This window comes from Quercus suber, unplaced genomic scaffold (genome assembly GCF_002906115.3).
Source record: "Quercus suber isolate HL8 unplaced genomic scaffold, Cork oak 2.0 scaffold_380, whole genome shotgun sequence".
In the NCBI taxonomy this organism is placed as follows: domain Eukaryota; kingdom Viridiplantae; phylum Streptophyta; class Magnoliopsida; order Fagales; family Fagaceae; genus Quercus; species Quercus suber.
Window position 1 is genome coordinate 43513 of NW_027069832.1, and position 20876 is coordinate 64388.

The following is a 20876-nucleotide window of genomic DNA, read 5'->3' on the forward strand; positions in this document are numbered from 1 at the left end:
AAGCCGAAGTGGATTTACGCTTAGGTACCATAGACACCACTAATGTAAACAGAATGAGAAAGAGATAGAGAAGGAGACAATCAAAAAAGTCCCAAAAAAGTTCACATATATCAAATATATTGAACAATGAGTATGTATGCATAGGGAATACATGAACATGTGACATGCAAATTAAAAAGCATCATGGGCTCAGCCCAATCCAAGCCTACCAGCACACAAGCAGAAAACACACATCTAAATGTATGAAAATACCATTCTAATGCACATGAAATGTAATGAATGACATTTTGAACACATTTAAGTGAAAACCCAACCCAAAATTTCAAGAAAAACTCAATAATTTTGAAAAATCCCAAAAATTTTCAAAAACCCCAAAACCTAAGATTCAAAACATGAAATGCATGAAAAAGGAAGGAAAAAAAGATCTTACCAAGTGATTTGAAGCAAGGAAGGGCCAAAAATCACATGGGTTGGAGATTTTGGGTGAGAAAAAGAGGTTAGGGAGATGAACAGCCATGAACAGATCGAGAAAGATCAAGAAAATGAAGTGTAGATCGCGACAGAACCTTATATAAAAGCTTCAGTAATTCTCAATAGTTGAGGTGTCAAGAGGTATCGAGGAAGCTGTCGAGGTAGGTGTCGAGGAAATGGCCTTCAACAGCTGAAGGTGTCGAGAGGTATCGAGGAACAACAACCATTTTCAAAGAACAGAAGCTCGATCGATCGACAAGGTATCGAGAATGTATCGAGGAGAAAGGAACTTTCTCGATCGATCCAATAGGTGTCGAAGAGGTGTCAAGATTGCGATAAGAAAAAGGCTTGAGAAGTTCAACAGATAACAAGGTATCGAGGAGGTGTCGAGCTAGCTTTTAAAAACAGTTTTTCGAGAAGAGAAAATCATAGATATGAATGCAATCCAACATGTACCTCAACCAATGATCCACTCAACATATTAAGCTCTCAAAATCATCTCTCAACAAAAATTTTAAACACATGGATCCTCAAAAACACACACACACACTAAACAAGTCTAACCAATTTTATTTTTCAAAAACAAGTCAAGACAGTTTAGTGAGCATACATTAGCACATGTAAACACTTGTGATGGCCAAATCACATTATACCTGCACATGTATCAAAAGTAGCAAAGAATATTGCGTGTTGTGTGTGAAAAACATCACAATATTGCATATGTGTATACATGTTATGACGAACTGAGATATGACAAAATAACTTTAACTCACACACAATCATAACTGTTTGATAGGGACTATCACCTTCGAGGTACATCCTATAACTCCCACATCTCCTAGAATACACGCTTGCAACCATATTTAAAGTATTTTTAATCTTTTTGCTTTTTATTTTCTTTGCATTTTTTTTTAGCATACCATACATGGGCATATAAAAGAGAGAAAAGAAATACCCAAGATATTAAGTATTTGACATCGCACTTTTGCTATGCCAAAGCATACAAATGTCTTTGACACTGTACTTTTGCTATGCCGAAGTATACAGGTGTCATATTATGATTGGCGGGCAACAGTGGTGAGATGGTTATTTATGCCTTTCTCTTAGGATTTTCTAGTCCTACTCGTGAAAAAAAGTGATACGAGTGTTAAGTTTAAGAGATAACTTAATCTTACTCATCACAAACAAGAGCCACAAAGCTCACTTGCTTAGCTGTGCATAGAGATGCTCATCTAAGCTACAAGAGATACAAAGTTTAGAAAACTCTGTTTCATTGGCCATCCAAGGTACACAAGTATCAAAGTACACAAAACGCACACTGTTTTTGTATTTTTCTAATTTTTTCAATTTTTTTATTTTTATATCAAAAAACAAAATAAACAAAACTGAAAATAAACACACAAAAACATGTTAAACAAAGCAAATCATAAAACTAGATTGACTCAACGAAAATGCAAAACACACAAGCAATGCAACAAACAAGAAACACAAGAAGAGAGAAAAAAGTGATAAAATCACTTAGAATCCTTTTTCTTCCACACCTTTAAAGAAGATTTCCTTTGATTAAACTCTTAAACCAGCGGTGAGGGGGAAGAATTGAAATTGTTCAAGTTCGAAAGAAATATGAGGGCTTTAACAAGATTACCAAGAGGAGCAAGAGAGGATTGAAGCTAATTCTGGCTACTAGACACGATCATGCCGTTACTTTGTTGAGTGGCTAGCCACTTATAGCAATTTGGTCGAGTATGACTGGTAGCTCCACAATAATGACAGAGATGTTGTTTCTTTTGTTTAAGCTTTTGAGAGTTAGCCTTCTTAGCCCTAGGGTTTTTAACATCTTTCTTATCCTGTTTAGGGGGTGCTCCTAAGATAGATTTACCATTGTCTAAGTTCTCACTAGCTAATTCAGTTTTATCATCAGTGTTCTCAATATCAGTGTTATTAGCAGGAGAAACAAAAACAGTAGCACTAGTAGAAGCAATATGAAAGGAAGAAAGACCATACCCTAAACATGTTCAATCCGAAGCAGATTTCTGGATGCTGAGCATCTCATCAAGCTTTGCACTTGAAGTCCTCTCTAGATGAGCTCTGACTTGAAACAGCTCTGCTTCAAGCTTCTTGGTCTTCTCAGCCAAGAAATTATTCTCAAACCTCAGTGCTCCAATAATTTGATTCGTCTCATCAAACTTTGTGGACAACTCTTCACAATCAAGTTTCACATCACTGAGCTTCTTGATGGCCAGACTATACAATTTCTCATGCTTCTCAGAAAGCTTGTAAAGCTTCTCATAGGCTGAATGGATATCATCTTGATCATCCATCTTCTTGAATTTGGTCTCCACCAGTTCTTCTTCTTCGTCCACTTCTTCAACAATCCCTTCAGTAGGACTGACTGTGGCAATGAAGGCATTTAAGATTCCGTCATCCTCATTGTCGGAATCATCTTCGAGCTCAGTGTCACTCAAGGTTGCAGCAAGTGCCTTACTTTTCCCAATACTCTTGAGATATGTAGGGCATTCATGCTTCATGTGACCAAAACCATGACATCCAAAACATTTTGGTTCTGCTAGAACAGTGTACTGACCGCCATCCTTAGCATCCTTCTTCCCATTGTCTTGGCTCTTAAACTGAGAAGAACTGGATTGTCTACAGTCCTTGTTGAAGCTCCTCCCATTGGCATTCTTCATAAACTTCTTAAAATGTCTTGTAATGTAGGACTTCATCTTGGAATCTTCATCATCTGAAGATTCATCTGTGTCACTGCTCTTCGCCTTCAAGGCCATGCTCTTACCTTTACCCGACTTGCCTATCCTAGATAATCCTGTAGGTCTGCAAGTTTCCAACCAGCTCAGTTAAGAGAATCTTGTCAATGTCCTTTAATTCCTTTATAGTAGTAATCTTCGCATGGAATCTCTCGAGTAGAGATCTGAGCACCCTCCTTACAATCTTAGGTTCAGGGATGATTTCTCCAAGATTGAAGGCTGAGTTTACTATGTCCTTGAGCTTGGCATAGAACTCATCAAACGACTCATCCTCCTCCATCTTTATTTCTTCAAAACTTGTAGTGAGCTTTCGAAACTTTGAATCCTTGTCAGCTTTTGTACCCTCATAGGTTGTCTGGAGGATGGTCCATGCTTCCTTTGCAGTTTCAATAAAGGATATCTTCTTGAACTCCTCATTGGCGACTATGCTAAATAGAGCATTCAACGCTCTGCTGTTGAAGTTTGCCGCCTTAATCTTGGCGTCATCCCAATCGGTCGGCTCTTCTTTTGGCTTGGTCTAGCCAATCTCTACAGCTTGCCACACCTTCTTATCTAAAAACTGCAAGAAAGCTCTCATGCGTACTTTCTAGTGTGCATAGTTAGTACCATCAAATAAATGAGGTATGATTAATGACTGTCCTCTATCCATGACAAACAGGGGTCAATGGATCAACACAGCAAATATTAAACCTAATCAGAGTGTGTCTGCTTTAATACCACTTGATAGGCCACAAACTGAATGACCCCTTGTGATTAAATCAATTAATTAATTAGCCAAGTTATTAATTAATCAATTTAACATGCAAATATATGGAAGCACAAACAAATCACCGAAAACTAATTATGCAGCAGAAATTGAAAGACACGGTGATTTGTTTGCAAATAAGGAAAACCCTTGCGGCAAAAACTCCACCGGGTGATTTTCAGGTCACCACTCCCGAAACTCCACTATTATCAAATCAAGCGGTTACAAGTAAAGGAATCCCAAGCACCTTACCAACCTACAGTTTAACCCTTACCCCAATATGCAATTGGACTTGATCTGTAGTGACAGTTCTCCCTTTTGATGCACAGCTCCCAAGTACGTGACTAACCAATGCGCAGATCCCAGTACGCGACTTCATACACCAACTTAGAAGGAGAGGTTGGCTGCAAAGTTCTTCAGTTCATCCTACATGATGAAGATCAGGAAGATGCTTGGTCACAAAATCCTCTGGTGCAAATACACAACAACTTCTTCAAAGAAGATGAACTAAGTCAAGAACTTCGTCTTTAATCATAAATTGCTTGAACAAAGTTTGCTCAATGCTTGTGCAACTTGTGTATATCTTGACGGCTCTTAAAACAATCCTTTTATATGTTTAGGGTTAGGAGAAAAGAAGGCCCAAAAACATATTCACAAATCCCAAGAAATTAGATCAAAAAATCTAATTTTATAAATCTCGACAGATAGCAAGTGTCGAGGAGCTATCAAGCAGGTGTTAAGCTTTAATGAAATTGCACTTCAGCTTATTTTTTCTTGGACAGACTTGATGACTTCAACACTTGATCCTGAAGCCTTATTTCTTGAAGTATTAAAAACACCTAGAACTACCTAATTACAAGTAGAGTACATTTTGTCAAAAGATTAGCCAATTTACATATATAAGTGACATATGTTCTTAACAAGTGAAAACACATATGTCCTAACAATCTCGACAGTTAGCATCTATCGAGGTTTAAAAAGCTGCTGAAACTCGAAGCTCGACAGATATCTCGATAGACATCCTATCTGTCAAGGTTTATGAAATTTAGTTTTTCAGAATTGATTTCACTCCAATCCATGAGTACATGTTTAGGCTCTCTTTTCTCACAACCCTAAACATATATAAGGATTATTTTAAGGGCCGTCAAATGTTACACAAGTTGCACAAGTGTGAAGAAAAGTTTTGTTTATGCAAATTGTGATCGAAGACAGAATTTGTCCTAGTTCATCTTTCGCCATGTAGGTTTTCTCCATTCGTAAACAAATCACCGTGTCAATTTAATTTCTGCTGCACTTTTGTTAATTGGTGATTTGTTTGTGCAACCACGCATTTTGCATATTAATTGAATTAATTAATTAACTTGACTAAATCAATTGGTTAATTTATCACAAGCAGTCAATACATTCTTGGCCTATCAATATGGGTTAAAGACAAAGAAGCTGAGATTGGTATTTGGTAGCGGTGGTAGTTGTAAAACACAAATGATGGTTGGTGGTTGTGAACCAGAAGTAGACATTGATGGTGGTGAAAATAGTTGGTAGTTGTGAAACTGAAGCAGAGAAAAGTGGTGGTAGAGGTAGTAGTCGCAAATCATAAATTGGCAGTAGTGGTGGTAGTTGGTGGTTGCAAAAGGAGGTAGAGAATGTGGTAAGTCATAAACACATGAAAAACTTGTTCCAATAATTTTTAGCCAGGCAGGAAGGGGAAGAAAAAACAAATGAGTCGTACAATATATTAAAATAAGATACCTTCCAATATTGAAGTGCAACTTTCACCGTAGAATATACCAAGCAAATTAAATTGTCAGAGCATTTGGGATGCTACATAAAAGGGCGTCCACGATTTGCATTTTGTTTGATGAAAAGGAAGGTTAGTTCTTCGTTCTTACATTTATTCATTCTTCCCTTTGCTTTCATATTTTTGGAGCACTCTCTTTTTCATAACCTCCATCCCCGGGGGAATGCTGTGGGTGTGTTACATGGAAAAGTATTGCCATAATGCCATTAGTTTTATTTCGGTGAACTTTTTATTTTTATTTTTTTGTTGAGAGAATGTGGATATTCATATTTGTCATAATGCCTGTAGATTGCACTTAGATTCTCAAAGTTGGGAGAGGCAGAGGAGCTAGTGTTTATTACACACACCCTTTTACACAAATTATTACACACATTCTTTAAATGTACTTAAATCACAATTTTGACGCATTTAAAGGGTGTGTAACAAGGTGTGTGTAAACTAGTATTTATAGCATTTGAGTTTTGATGTGAATGTCAATTCCAAGGCTCCATTTATTTTGGCATAAAATGTTTTTTTTTTTTTTTATAAAAATATATTTTAGTGAGAAATAATTTTTTCTTATATTTTGCTTATGAACTTAACTTTTCATTTTTTAGCAACTGGTCATACCGAAAATTCCTAAAATTTGTGGTAGTTGGGGAAAGAAAATGGGGGTGGAAGCCACGACAAATGACCAATGATTACAGCAATGATGTTGACTAGTTGTGTAGTGACAGTGTCCGATGATTAGTAACAAGTCTAGCAACTAGCAATTAATGGCTGAAGACCACGATTAGTTGCCAATGATGAGCAAGAAACAACTATCAGGCAAAAGGCAAAAGTTGAGTGTGGAAGCAATGTTCGATGACTTTTTGCCTTTTTGGATACCAAGTTCAAATCTTCTGTCACACTTTGACAATTGTATCAAAAAGGGAGAGAAATTTGAGAATTGAAAGTCATTCCTCAAGGGGAGTAATAGACTTAGGGGGAGAACTTCATGTTAAAGGGAATAAAGTTTTTGATGTAACTAACTTAGGGGGAGAGTTAGTTTGATACACATTGATAGTGATATATTTTTTGAGTTGTGTATCTCCTAGATTTGTAACCATTTACATACATCATGTGTTGCATCTATATTTGATGATGATGTATGTGCTTCACTCTTTATCTCACGTGCTGTTTCTTTCCTCTCTTTATACACATGTTTCTTGCTTATTTAACTTGTCATTATTTTCCACATGGTACCTCGATGTGTTTTGTTTAGTGCCTTTCAGGGAAGACAAGTTGAAGCCAAGTCAAGATTCCAAACCTTCTTCTTGCAGCAACTTCCAACGTTTAGATCTTTTAAACTAGGCTTATTTATTTTGTAATCTTGAGTAGAATGTATTCTAGGACATTCAATATACTCTTGTGGTTTTGTCACGGATTGCCAAATGGGGAGATTATTAGGGACATATTTTTATGTAATTGGCATATCTTTTGACAAAACACACTTTACTTGTATTTGGGTAAATCTAAGTAGGTTCAAGATGATCATTACAAGTGGTTAAATTGAAGACGTGAAGATTACTCAAAAACTGCTCAAGAAAAGTGCAATCTGCAGGTCTCAATACCTCCTTGACAGAAGTTCGATCTGTCGAGATTCATTAAAACTCAACAGATGTCTCGATCAATTGAGCTTACAAGGTCCAGACTATAGACAGCAATGTTTTTATTCTAAAAGACTACTTGTTTATGGGTTTGTATAATCCTTATTGGACTAGGAAAGCTCAAAGTTTGTGTAAACCTATTTGGAATAGGAGAGCCCATTAAGCTCCTATTTAAAGGAGGTGGAAAAAGAAAAACCTAACTCTAAAGAGTTTCATAAGGTTTTCTTTTTAAAACCCTAAATAGTTCTTGATGCGTTTCTTGTACGCCTTTGGGTTTTGTAACCAAGCAAAGTCTCTTGCACCAACATTGAAGATCTTATTGGTGTTTCTATGTGAAGCTGCTGCAAATCAACTACAACAATCAAAGGGTTGATGTAGAGTTAGTCACGTACTGGGATTCGTGCAAAAGAGTAAGCCGCATACTGGGATCCGCACATCAGATTGGTTAGTCATGTACTGGAGCTGTGCATTGAAAATGAGAGATTGTTACTACAGAATAAGTCCAATTAGGTATTGGGGTAAGGGTCCAGCTATAGGTTGGTATAAGGTACTGGGATTCCTTTACTTATAACCGTTTGTTTTGATAATAGTGGATTATCGGGAGTGGTGACCTTAAAATCAACTGTTGGGGTTTTGTCTCGGTGGTTTTCCCCATTCGTAAACAAATCACCTGTGTCAATTTTTTTTTTTTTTTTTTTTTTGCTACACTTTAGTTAATTGGTGATTTGTTTGTGCTACCACGCATTTTGCATGTTAAATTGATTAATTAGCCATTTGTTCTTGAACCATGGATGAGTTTGTATTTCACAGACAATTTTCAAGGTAATACTAGTAGTGCTAAATTGTCAACTATCACCAATCACCCTAATATTCTTACTGATTTTTTGCAGGAATCACGCAATGATGCGTGGATAGATACCACTAATAAGTGGGATAATAATAATATTTATATTTATACCACTAGTAAGTGAATTATTATCGCTCCCTCCTCAGAAAGGAAAAACAAAGGAAAAGCTCCTGTACAGGACTATTCCCAAAACGAAAGGCTCCCAACGGGATGACCTTTTAAAATGCATGAAGGCGCATCTTCTGGGATAAGAAGAGGACATAACAACAGAGCACTAGAGGTTCGAGTAGACGCAGACAAGATACAAAGACACAACAACACTATCACCAGCCAGAAAAGAGTGGCTCTGATACCATAAAGAGGGAAGGGGACACACAACTAAAGAGGAGAGACGGAAGCACAATATGATATATGTTGAAAGTAATGTAAGCAAAGTAAATGAAAACAAGTAATGTAGGCAAAGTAAATGAAAGCACAAGTTAAAATGATTATAGTAAGGTGGTAGAACCAGTCAAGCAATATATATCTCAAAACAATTTAAAGTAAATAAAAGCAATTTAAAATCGTCTGGTATGGCAGTAATCCGTCCAAGGTGGAGGTAGCAACAAGTAGTATAATGAGCATAAAATTGAAAATACTTCTTATTGAAAGTAGATTATACACTTACAGTAGTAGTGAATACAAGATCTCAGAACAGATTAACAGTTACAAAGCTTGAACTAGTCCTAGTTACAAGGTTTGTAGGGAAAGTAGTAGTAGGAACAAGGTAGTAGTAGTAGAAACAAGGAATTCTCTCTTCAAAGAAGGCTCTCTAAAAGAAGGGAGTTCTAAGGAAGAAACTCTAAAGAGAATTCTGAATCTAACTTAAAGGACATCCCCCCTTAAATAGGCAATATTCTGAACAGTAAAAGTAACATGAACAGTAAAAGTACATGAATATTAAAATCTTTGATGAAAGCATGCCAAAGGTGAACTCGGAATGCTTGAAAGCAGTCTTGGGAACATGAGGAATCTTCTTTTCAGAACATTATTGTAGCATGGGAAGCAACAGTAGCATGGGAAAGAATAGCAGCATCTTGGCCATTGTGCAGGCCGAACAAATAGGGTGATGTAATATTCTGGCCATTGTGCTTGCCAAACAAATAGAGTGAATCAATCAATTTTGAGCTAAATCATCAACATCATCTTCATCATGTCCAAACCACTCCTCATTGTAGGGGTAGTAAGGATCTTTTGTAACAGAGGCTTCAGAGGATCGTTCATCTTCTGAACCAGCTCTTTCTCCTTTTAACATTTTAATAAGAGCATTTAGAGCTTCAGGATCCTTGCGAATTTCATCCAAAGGAGAACCCATTTTCTTAGGTTTAACAGATTTTGAAGAGGAAGTAGGTGCATCAGCCAATTCAGCTTTTTGCACAAGAGTAGTGATTCGTAGAGCTGGAGAGGCACTTGGCGAAGGGAAATCTTTGGAAAGATTGTTAATAACAGATTGAGTGTGGGGAAATTTATCCCACCACTTAACATACCAGCAGCGTGTGAGAATATCACCTTCCTTATCATATTGCCATTTCAAAATCCAAGGAACCTTATATTTCTTAATAAATGGAGCAGGGGAGTGAACTTAGCTCCATGAGCATCAGGTCTGAATCTTATTGAAAAGTTTTTGAAGGAATCCTTCAATGGAGTAGGGAATAAGTCAACAGTTGAACCAAATTGGGACCACCAGCGGATAAACCAGAGTGGGAAATCAAAATTGAAGTCTTTGTTAAAATTAACAAACCATGAATGAGACATGTTTTCATTTTGGTGGAGCATGAACCTAAACCAGGCAGTAATATAATCATGGTAAGAATAGGGAATGGGAGATTTTGGAATTCTCTTTGTGGCGGTAGGGTTAGGGCCCCACATTTCTTCAAAAACAATATTGTTTAGATAAAGACTATGATAAATTATCTTAGAAGTATTGGTCTTATCAGTTATGGGTTTAATAGTGATTGAATTTTCAGCACGCGGGATATCAGAGTAATATTGAATAGTTTTCCCATTATGTTCCGGGATCCAATGAAATTGTGGGGGAAAATAGCCAATAGCAAGGGAAAATGAATCAATAATAGAGGCCCTATTTGGCTCTATGGAAAACAGGTTTTGAACATATTTTTTTTTAACATACTGGGAAGCATTAGAAGCATTGGGGTAAATAATTTTAATAGGTTGGGTAACATTGGTTAGAGCCTGGGAATAGGGATCATAAGGAGCAGCTAGAACAAAAGAATAATTGGGTTTGGGAATAGTACCTAATGGGGTAAAACGGTTAACAATGTCAAATGAGGAAACAAGTTCCCTTTTAACAATTGGATTAGTAGTGGCAGGTGTCTTGTCTTTAGACCTTCTACTTGCCATTGGAACACTGCAGAAATTCACGGGTAAGAAAATCAGGGATGGAATTTTGAGATCCTTTAATATATTCAATATCAAAATCAAAAACACTTAAAATAGCTTGCCATCTGGCAAAAATATGTTTTGAAGCAATATTTTCAACATCTTTCTCAATAACATATTTAGCACTTTTGCAATCAATGCGTAACAAAAATTTTTGGTTTAACAAATCATTTTGAAATTTTGAAATACATAGTACTATAGATAAAATCTCCTTTTTAATAGTACTATAATTTAACTGTGCATTATTCCAGATTCCAGAATCGAAACGGACAATTTGTTCAGGTGACTCAGGGGAAACTCTCTGTTTCAGAATACCACCATAACCAACGTCAGAGGCATCCGTTTCCACAATTTTGAAAGCATCAATGGTGGGAATACCAAGACAAGGCAGTGTCTTAACATGAGACTTGACTTGTTTAACAAGAGAAGTATGGGCATCAGACCAAGGTGAAGGATTCCTCTTTAACCGATCAAAAAGAGGTTCACATTGTTTCCTCATATCTTTGTAGAAATCAACAACTTAATTTAATGACCCAAGAAATCTTTGGAGTTGAGTTTTATCAGTGATAACATCGGGAAATTTATCAGCAAATTGAATGACTCTATCAATTGGATGAATTTGTCCTTCAGATATGTCATAGCCAAGGAAATGAACTTTTGTTTGAAACAGTTTAATTTTATTAGTAGAGACAACAAGACCATTTCTTTCGATAGTATCTTGAAAAGAATACAAATGTTTCCAGTGTCCATCAATGGAACTGGAGTAAACAAAAACATCATCAATATAAACAATGGTCAAGTGGCTGAAGGGGTTGAAAATATCATTCATAATGTTTTGGAACTCACTAGGGGCATTCTTGAGACCAAAAGCCATAACATTCCACTCATAATGTCCAAAAGGAGTGGTAAAAGTAGTTTTGTACCTATCATTCTCACTAATCTGGATTTGCCAGAACCCAGATTTCATATCAAACTTTGAGAACACCACAGCCTCACTCAATCTATAGACCAAGTCATTCTTATTGGGAATAGGATATCGAATCCATTCCAAGACTTTGTTCAAGGGTTTATAATTAATAACCAGGCGAGGGGTTCCCCTCTCAATTTCAACATTTTTTTGAACATAGAAAGCAGAACAAGACCAAGGAGACTTGCTATTCCTAATCAATTTTTTCTCCAACAAATCATGGATTTCTTTTTTGCAGAATTCAACAGTTTCAGCATTCATCTGAATTGGACGAGCTTTAGTGGGAATGTTTTTCTAATCAAAGTCTTTAACATAAGGCAGATCAACAATATGTTTCTTCCTATGCCAAAAAGCATTAGGAATATCAGAGCAAACATCATCAATTAACATTTTTTGGAAATTATCAATTTTTTATTGCAACAGTTTACTAGAAAGTTGTTCAGCAATTTTCTTATATCTAACTTCTTGTTGAAGAAAATTAAGATGTTTAATCTTAGCATGAATCAAATTTGAAGTACAATCAGCATCAATCTCAAATTTTGAAGCAAATTTGAATTTTACTTTTTGACCAAAAGGGTCAGTAGTAATACCATCATGTTCAACAAGAAAATGATACAAAGCATTTATAAAAGGTAAACCAAGAATCACTTTATCAGTCATATTTTTGACCAGAATAGAGGGAATCTTGAAACAGACATTATCATGGCAAACATGAGCATTATTCAATTCATATTTTATCTTCATTTGAGAACCATTAGCAAAAACCAGTCTTTCAGTTGTTTTTTCAAAATATTTTAAAGGAATCAATCCTTCTTGGATACAATTCATATCCACACCAGAATCAATCATAGCAATAACAAAGAAATGATAATCATGGGAAACAACAACTTTCACTTTTGTAAACCATTTTAGAGGAAATATTTTATTAACAAGAGCAAGTTGAGAATTAGTAAAGACATTAGTAATACCTTTATCAAAAAGAAGAGCCTGTTGACTGGATTCATCTCCATCCTTGTGCTCATCTTGTTCATTATTAGACTTATTTTTACCACTATTTTTATCAATTTTTAACATTAGCAATTCTTGTTTAGGATTATGATTATCATTTTTATTATTTTTAAATACATGTTTTAATTCACTTATCTCTTGTTTAACAACATTAATTTCATGTTGGAGATCATTAACTGTTAAATCTTTCGGTTTCTTTTTATTAAATCTTTCCAAAGTTTTTTCTTCACTTTTAGTGAGAACATTAACAGTTTTAGTAACATTGCAACATGAGCCTCTACAACCAACTTTCATATTAGGAGAATCAGGGGAATCATCAGCAGAATGATGGCAAGAATCAGTTGAAGAACAAAAATCATCTTTCAAAGAATCAGAAGAATTGTTTGATTCAAGGATTCTGAATAATTCTTGATCATTATCATCAATGTTTAACATGTTGAACTTATTTTTTAATTTACTAGGTTTTTGTTTACAATCTTTGCTGAAATGACTAGGTTTTCCACAGTTGAAACATTTACCTTTACCTGATCTTTGGTTAACATATTTTTTTTGAAACGTTTTTCTTTTTAGCATAAAAATCATTAGAATTAGTTTTATATTTTTATGTTTTTTATGGCTATAATTTTTGTAACATTTATAATGTGTTTTACCTTTTTGCCTAGATGGAGCAATAGAGGGTAAACCATATTGTTCACAAAAATTACCCATTTCATAATTAGCTTTTCTCTTATTTTTTAATTGATGTTTTAATAGTTTTTCATCATTGCACATATAAATTCCAAGTTTTTTAATAGTGCTTAAAATGTCACCATAAGTTAAATTATCATAATCAATAGAATCATTTTTACCAATTAATTCTTGCTTTACCTTATGAGCAAAGATAGGAGGCAGACCGTCAATAAACTTTTCTTTCCAATAAGGCTTGTAACAATCTTTCCGATGCATTACTCTAGAAAGAAAAACATCTTGATACCATATGTAATCAGACATAGTAGGACATTTCAAATTATTTAGCAAATCAAAAATTCAAGATGAAACATTAGATGGAGCACCAACAAAATGTTTGATAATAGTATAAATCAAGGTATTAACACCATCAGGAATACCTCGACCAATACGATCATCAAAAATAGGCAATCCTTCATTATTCTTTTTAACAGCATGTTTAATAGAATCTCTGGATTCTTCTATGAGATATGAATCCCACCATCCACGAAGAGTACCAGAAAAACCAGTAGCAAGCAAGTCAACAATTTCAGGTTGATTAAAATCATGATTATTTTGGTAAGCGATACCAACCATAGACATATGTTCCATTTTGTTAATAATTTCTTGTTCAGAAAAACCATCAATATTTCATTCATAAATCTTATCAGCAGAAACAGAAAACTGGGTTTGAAAAAGTCTTTCTTCAAACTGTATATTAGGAGGAGTAGGTTTTGAATACCAATTTCTTGTAAGAAACATGGGTTTGGAATTTCCAACGAATCTTTTAATTTCTGGTAAATCATCTTCAAAAACCTTTTTAGCAGAAACAGAAGAAACAGTATCAAAGTCTGTATTTTCATCAGAAACAATTTCTATATCATTTCTTGAAATAGTGCAAGCAGCATGAGTACTTGTAGAAGTACCCTCAGTTTTAACTTTTAAATTAGCAAGCATTTTTTCAACAATGTCCAGAGTTTTGGACTGAGAAGTTTTAAACTTGAATTTGTTATCATAACTAGGTAAATTAATCAAAGGTTTCTCAGTTTTAACATAAATAGGTTTTTCAATAGACTTTTCAACAGAAGCAGTTTTTTCAACAATTTTTTCTTCAATACAGTCGAGTTGTTGACCAATAACATGCAAAGATTCATTAGTAAAATTGTTTTGTTCAATAAGACTAACAATAGGAGTTTGATCATCAGCAATTTTGAAAGGAGAAGCTTTAACATCAGTTTTGCCAGTAGTTATTAAAATAGTCTCAAGAGGTGGATGACTAGACTTAATAATGGTTTTTTCACCTTTAACAAAATTTGATTTCTTTATCACATTCAAATGATTTTTTGAAACTTCATCTTTTAAAACATAATAATTTTCAAGAAAATCAAAGAACAAAATATGTTTTTTCAATTGATGCATCTTTTCTTTCCTTTTTCTTTTAACATGGTCTTTTTCAGACTGAGCAAAATTATTTTGGAAATATTTCCTTTTAGGTCTATTTTTTTACAGCATGAACTCATTGAACAAAGAAACCATATCAATTTCAAAGTTTTCATTTAAAACAGTCAAACCTCTTAATTGGTTAACAGGATTTTTAATAAGAGGAAAATCAGAAACAATTTTAGTATCATCTTCTTTCATGTGATAACCAAATGAAGTAGTATTCAAAGCCAAAGTTTTAGCAATATTAGAATCATCCAAAGCAAGAGTAATATCAGGAGAACATCTGAAATGAACAAAACCACCATTCAGAGAAGTAGTATCCATACAAAGAATGCTTTCTTTAAAGTGCTTAGATCTGGCAGGAAACTCATTATCTTCAACAGTGTGATCTTCTTTATTTACAATATCAGGAGGACAACCAGTCCTGGAGCTGATAGAGGAGTTGGATCTCCACAACTTATCCATGCTATCCTAGGTTCAACACTCAGTTATCATGTTTTTTTCTCACAACCATTGCATTTCGTAACACATACCCTTAACAACCCTATACCACACACATGCCCTACACGCCCTCTCTTGGCTCAAACAGGCCTTACAGTCATGTTCTGGGAATACTTTTACGTCTAGGGTGGCACCAACGACAGTAAGAAGACGACACAACAACGGAGCACTAAAGGTTCGGGTAGACACAGACAAGATACAGAGACACAAAAACACTATCACCGGCCAAAAAAGAGTGGCTCTGATACCATAAAGGGGGAAGGGGACACACAGCTAAAGAGGAGAGACGGAAGCACAGTATGATATATGTTGAAAGTAATGTAAGCAAAGTAAATGAAAGCAAGTAATGTAAGAAAAGTAAATGAAAGCACAAGTTAAAATGATTATAATAAGGCGATAGAACCAGCCAAGCAATATATATCTCAAAAAAATTTAAAGTAAATTAAAGCAATTTAAAATTGTCTGGTATGGCGGTAATCTGTCTAAGGTGACGGTAGCAACAAGTAGTATAATGAACATAAAACTGAAAATACTTCTTATTGAAAGTAAATTAAACACTTATAATAGTAGTGACAAAGTAATTAATCAATTAATTCATCACAAGAGGTCAATACGTTTTGGCCTATCACACTCTATACTCCTCCAATAAAAATTTGCCACATATTCACCTAATTAATTAAATAGTAGTTAAAATAAAAATAATAAGTGAGACAGAAGATTTGGACTCCTAGATACCTCAATTTACAACCAGCATTTAATCTAAAATTCAAGGATAAATTTATCATTTCAAAAATTCAAGGGTAAAAAAGTCGCTTTGAATCATTACAAGATTGGGAACTCGTCTTAAATATCATCAAAACTTTTTTTAATGATAAAAATGGCATTTCGCACAAGAATATCAGAACATCAAATGGATGAATCATGTGACATCAAATATTAATAGTTATCAAAAGACTTATAACTCAATTGACACTTCTTTTTGTTTTTAACGGAGATGTCCAACATTCAAATCTTCAATCTCCCAATTATCGAATTATCAAAATAATAATATTAATAATAATAATAAAGAAACATCATGTAAAATAAGATTGAATACACATGATAATGGATAATTAATTGTAATTGGTTCTTAAAAGTATTGATTATGACTAATGATATGGAAAAATCTTAAAGGTTCAAATTTAAAGAAAGGATGTATTCAAGTGTACGAAAAAAAAAAAATCAAAGGTTAGTTAAGAATTTGAATTGATTAATTAGTTTATTATTTTTTCACAAAATGGATAGTTAATTAATAATTAATAAACTTAAATACCCTAGGATCAATTTAACCATAAAATAATGACTCAAGATTATTGATAACCTCATCATTATCTCTTGACAATATAATTAAAAAAAATTGAGATAAAATTAGATAAATTTGAAAATTAGATCAAGAGACAACGTATTGATCAACACTTTGACCAGATGGCCAAGCGCCGATCGACATACATCATAAGGATTTTAATACTTCAAATGCCTAGCTACAGTTGTTCAATTGTTTGCTTGATGTTTCTGTTTTTTATCTGATCGTTTTGAATACAAATACAAGTTGGTTAACACCAAGAGGAAGACTAATGGGATTTTAACTCTTATAGAACATCTTCATTAAATAAAGAGGTACTCAATAGCCAAACAATGAAAACAAAAACAAAAACAGAGAAAGAAAATTCTAAGTGTCTGTTTGATTAGGAGGATAGAAAAGTGGAAGGATAGAAAAGCGAAAGGATAGAAAACATTTTAGGTTTCCTCATTTGTGTTTGGTTGGGAGGGTAGAAAAATGGAGGGATGGAAAACTTTTTTATTTAGTTGAAAATAAAGTTTGTATAAATTTACTATCATGTCCCTATTAAATAAAACAAAAGGTAACACATTATACTTTAAAAAAATTGTGTATAGCTAGACACTTCATTAAAGTTTTTTTAAAAAAAAATAGCATAAGAAATTAACTCAAAACTGTTTTCTTAAAAAAAAAATAAAAAAGAACAAAAACAAAAACAAAAACCAATCAAAATTAATGAGAAAATAAACATATGAGCACCCAATAGAGAAAGAAAAGATCAAAGAAAAAAAAAGCCAACACATTAGTTAGTAACAGAGAAAGAAAAAAAATTAAGGGAAAAAAAAAGAAAAAAAAGAAAGAAGAAGGAAACCAACACGTAATAGAGAAAGAAAAGATCAAAGGAAAAAAAAAGAAAAAAGAAGCCAACACGTTGGTGACTTGGAGGTGAATTCCAACATGAAGGGTATTCTTGGAAGCTCATTTCATGAGCTTCCTCCTCTTAGTCTTCTTCCCATTTTGGAGAGAACTTTTTGGTGGGCCCCAAAAAAAAACACCTGGGCCCTACCATTTATTTTCCTTCTTCCCCATCCAACCAAACACACTGCAAAAAAGTTTCTCTCCCTATTTTCTCTCCAAAGTTTTCCATCCCTTCAAACAAAAACACCCTAAAAGGAGGAGGGAGGGGAAGTGACCTTGAGAGTTCATTTTTGTTTTGAAACCACAGCCTAGAGCCACAAAATTTGTCCAAGTCCAAACCAAAGAAATTCTCCATCCATTTCTTCCTAAAACCTCATTTCTTCCATCCATTTATCCCTTGAAAAAAATTAATTATTTAGATGGATCCAAGATCAGAAGAGCATCATTTATGTAATGTTTGTTGTATATATTACACCCCAAACTCATACCAAGGATTTAGATACATGACTTGTCATATAAATACAAGATTCAAAATAATAGAATAGAGTGTAATTAAATATCCACAAATAAGAATCAAACCGTCAAATCTTTCTTATAAAATCCATCAAAATAAAACTTTAATAATAAAGTCTCCAAATACAATCCCAAATAGTTTCATGAATACTAAACTCACTATAGCTCCAAAAGAAATCTTCAATCTATGGCTGGAATGATCTACCACTAAAAAAGATTACACTACTCTAATATGAAAGTATGGAGAAAAGGGGGTGGGCTAAAAGCCCAATAAGAGACTACATAACATAAGAATGTCTTTCAAAATAAAACAATAGTATCACTGACAAAATATAATCTTTACAAAACATTTACAAATAGTTTTAACAATAATATAATATATTCTATAAAACTGTCAAAAAAAAACATTTAACTATAACAATGTAATGAGTAAATAAAATAATAATCACTCTAGTTAGCCAAAATACACTAAATAGGTAGAAACAATATATTATAGTAATAAATAATTTCTCCACTTATAAAGATCAATAACAATGAAACTGTAATTCGATATGGAAAACATTAGTCAGACAAAGACATAAACTGCTAAACACTCAATAGGTGATTCCCATGGGAAACAACAACACTAACCTTAAAGAGGAAACACTGGCTCCAAAGAGCAAACAATAACACTGGCTCCAAAGAGCAAACGATAACACTGCACCACACCACAATAACACTACTTCAGCCAAAGACCAACACTTAACCCTATGTTCGCAAAGGTTGCAGACTGTCTAGCTAACCATTTGAAAACATTCTTACTTTATTACAATATTGTCAATGTGAATCATATATCTTATAATGAATACTTTCTCAAAATATAGTTTTAAGTCATTCTTAACACATACAGTTTCAAAATAACACACAAGAAATAATAAAATTTAGGTATGTATAAAGCATTATTGATAATGGTATAAGTTGTTAAAACTTCACTTTTGCATATATATATATATATATATAAACATGTCTTGAGAGACATTATGTTCTGAAGTCTACTTAAGTCTAGTTGCTAAACCAAACTTCACTTCAACTATCTGAATTAATGTCAACTAGAACCTAAATAAGGATAGGACGACTCAATAAGAATGGATACACTAAGGCAGCAATGAAAATATAAATTTCACTCTTAATATTCATATCTCACCACTTATTCTGAAACTATAGCTAACTTAGCAATGAAAATATAAATTTCACTCTTAATATTCATATCTCACCACTTATTCTGAAACTATAGCTAACTTAGTACACAATGTTTTTATCAAGTACTCTGAAAATCGATACCTAATAACAATTCTAATGAGCCAAATGAGTAGTTCATCATAAAGCCAGCCCCACTAACAAGTTGTGTAAACTCTAGCAACTAATCACTCAAAAGCTTATCACCTATTTAAGAGTTCATATGTGATATTCAAGCAAGCCTATTAAAACACACTAGCATCATAGTTTATTCCCATAAATCTTTGAGAGAGAGATATTCCTGACCACACGACCATACAAATGCAGAACTTTGTTTCTTGTAATCTCACAGTCTCTCTCCCTCTACCTTTCACGCAAGAAACCTTAAGACTACTCTTTTGCTTTACACACTATTCTATTCTTTTCAATGTAGAGAAACCTTAATTCTCTACCCTTAAGCTTTAATATGCTAAGCACCGACTTCTTCTTTTCTTTTTCTTTTTCTTTTTTTTTTTCTTTTTTTGATTCATCCGTATAAAGGAGAGACCCAACAGCTTAAATATGATTCCAAGACTTTAATTCCCAATTAAACTCAAATTATGGTTGTTTAGATAGGCTAGAACTCTAAAGGATTCCAATAACACTTAAATTCCTAATCCAAATAAGTTTTAATCTCTTATCATTTTCCCTTAACTGATAAGGAGACTAAAATTTTAATATGAGCAATCCACAAAATAACACTCCACATTACATCTTCTTTTATTTATTTTCTTTATAGATATCATGATATAAAATTGCGGGAAGGCTGAGGACCGAGGAACATAAATCTGAGGATAAATCTGTCAGCCCAAGCAAATAAAGGCAAACAGACTCCTAGGACTACGCCCACCCGTGGAGAATTTAAGAGCCAAATGGCAACTGGCACCCCCGAAAAACCCAAGAATAAGGGAGTAGATGCCAAAAGAAAGTTACAAGACATGCAAAGGTGGAGGAAAGAAGTTTCCTAAAGAAGACACCTCCCACCTCCACATTCAATGCTATGCACTAACTTAACTAGCTGCATTAATGAGGAAATGACCCCTGAATAGTGACTTCACAGCTCACAGCTCTTTCTACCACCTCCAAAAGGATCCTGATGAGACAAGCATTCAAAGGGTTCCCTTGAAACGTACAAATGGAGGGCTGAGATGCAAGGGAAAGGGTTATAAAAGGAAAGGAACACCCCCCCCCCCAAAAAAAAAAAGAGAGGATGAACAATTTCCAAGAAAAATGATCAAGTGTGAAAACTAAAGAGGACCTTGTAAAAGAAATATAATATTTGTCTATCAATAAGAAACCTATCCTTAGACCTGCCCGAGGATGAATTTTACTAAATTGTTATTCTTCCACGCTTAATAATTACTCTGGTTCCATTAGACTTAGGCTTGTGATCTTCTTTGTATTGTAGTTGACTCCTAAGCCCACTCTCTTAACGAATTCATTATTTTGGGCTTAGCTTGAAAGACTAGGCATCACTATTCTAAGTGGGTTTGGGCTTTTCTTTTTGAGTCCTTACAATTGGCGCCATCTGTAGGGATCATCTGCAATCTTCTTTATCC